Below are 2,256 nucleotides of genomic sequence, written 5' to 3' on the forward strand. Positions count from 1 at the left end.
AGCAAGAACACATCATTTAAATATCTGTAAATTACTTAAAAAATGAAACTAGGTTAAAACATCACCTGAATCTTTTGTAAACAAATTTCTAGGATTTTGTGTTACCTTTTGTGGATTCTAAAAATGGAAGAGAATGGTGGGAGATTACAATGTAGATGAAAATGTTAGGAATTTGGATCCCAAAGAATCAAAGCAGATTAATCAGTTTTCAGATTTTTTCAAACTACGCATATATATTTTTGTAAAATAAAAGAAGTTGAAATGTTAGGTAATTATAGGTGTCATTTTTGGCTCTTTTCTGCTTAAAACTGTCAAAAACTGAAAGTAAGAGCGTTAACTATTGAAATTTATCAGTCATAAATGTTACTGACGAAAAAATGTATGTCAAGGGGGACAGAGGACGCGTACACCAGCATCGGGGAGGACGCTGCCGATGCCAGCAGACAGCCGCCACAGCCAGTGGGTTCCAGACAGATGGGGCCACCGACACCGACAGGTGAGATATTCCTATCAAAATTGGACTGTACTTTGACTAAAAATCATGTGGATTTCAGTAAGTGTAACATAGCTTTGACTAACTTGAGTGACTCACGAGCAGTCAGCATTGGAAGAACCACCACCACAAACACACTTTGCAGATGACCTTAAAATTAATGTCTGGCAGGCAGTGAGCAAGAACTCATCGTACAAGTGTGTGACTAATTTAGAAAATGAAACTGGGATAAAGCATGACCTGAATCTTTAGTAAACAAAATTTGAGGATTTTGACCCAGCTTTGGCAGATTCTATATATGGAATAGAATTGTGGGAGATTACAGAAAAATTGAAAATGTTAAGATTAATATTTATATGTAAGATTTTTTCAACCAATAGATATTATTTTGGCAAAATAAAAAGAATTAAATTGTGAAGTAATATTGATAGGTATAATTTTTGGCAGGTTTTTCCTTGAAACTGTCAAAAACGAAATTAAGTGGGTTTAACTATTGAAATGAAGTATGTGTCAAATGTTACTGATGAAAAAATATGTATGTCCAGAGGGACAGAGGTCGTCGACACGACACCGCCGCTGCCAGTGGGTTCGAGACAGATGGAGCCTCCGACGCTGACAGGTGAGGCATTACTATCTAAATGAGACTATACTTTAAACCGGAAATGATGTGGATTTCAGGAAGTGTAACATAACTTTGACTCACTTGAAAATTATATCAATCGGCATGGGAAGAACTAGCACAAACGTAGGCTCTGCAGATGACATTATATTTCTGGCAGGTAGCCAACAGGAACTCGTGATACAAGTGTCTGTAATCCATTAAAAAAAATGAAACAACATGCATACTTACATTCTTAAAACGCTGAATCAGAAGGAAATGTCGTGATTCTGCCATGGCACTTCCTGATGATGAACAGCAAGAAATAAGTCGCCAAATACAGAAATGGGTGCTAAGGACAGTGATACGGACCTGTGAACTCCTTACTGAGCTATGTTAGTGACCAGTTCGCCATGGAATGCAACTGGTGTGATGGAGACATTTGCAATTTAGTGATGCTTGCAACCTCTGTGGGATGAAAATCAAAAGTGAATGATGTCTCTAGAGAAAACAAATATATCAGGAAATGTTAATAATGAATGCTAGCAAATGCAATGATAAACGCCAACTGTTACTAGAAGACATTTATAAAAATGATGCACCAGTTGTCAAAATGATCCAATATGCAGCACTATGTACCAATAATGTTTTAGCATAACTATTGTTTTGTAAGCTCAACCACTGGCTTTATTTGATATATTTTTGCTTCCAAAACGCCCCTCTCCCTTTCCCAAGATCCCAGAAAGCCCTGACACCATTCATGTTTAAATAATTTGACAGTCTTAAATGTATTTGACCATTTGTATGTGGGCATGTTATCAGGGATCTGTGACATGAACAAGGGACTTCATGAGGCCTCTGAAAAAGCTAAGTCAACCCTTCCCCCCTTATCTCTCCATTCTCTCTGTCTGTCTCTGTCTTGTCTTGTCTGTCCATGTGTGTGTGTGTGTGTGTGTGTGTCCGTCCATTGTCTGTCTCCCTGGATGGTTGCCCTGAGTGGATGTGTGCACCGAGTTCAGCATGGTGTTGAGCTTAACCCTAACCCTTTCTAACCCTAACACACTGCACAGTATGGATGCAGTGTGTGTGTGTGTGTGGATTGTGAAGAACAAATAAGTGTGGCGCGAATGCCCTGAGTTTCCTAGTTTTCAGGCAGCCCACTGAG

The 2,256-nt window shown here is 38.7% G+C and overlaps 1 long non-coding RNA gene across 1 annotated transcript; it reads left to right on the forward strand.

The window, feature by feature from the left end:
- The first annotated feature begins 389 nt into the window (after positions 1 to 389).
- LOC143283373 (uncharacterized) lies at positions 390 to 2,256 on the forward strand. The gene is made up of 3 exons (XR_013055395.1): positions 390 to 496; positions 1,039 to 1,112; positions 1,914 to 2,256. It is a non-coding gene; the product is annotated as an uncharacterized LOC143283373 (long non-coding RNA).

This window comes from Babylonia areolata, chromosome 6, assembly GCF_041734735.1.
Source record: "Babylonia areolata isolate BAREFJ2019XMU chromosome 6, ASM4173473v1, whole genome shotgun sequence".
Classification (NCBI taxonomy): Eukaryota; Metazoa; Mollusca; class Gastropoda; order Neogastropoda; family Buccinidae; genus Babylonia; species Babylonia areolata.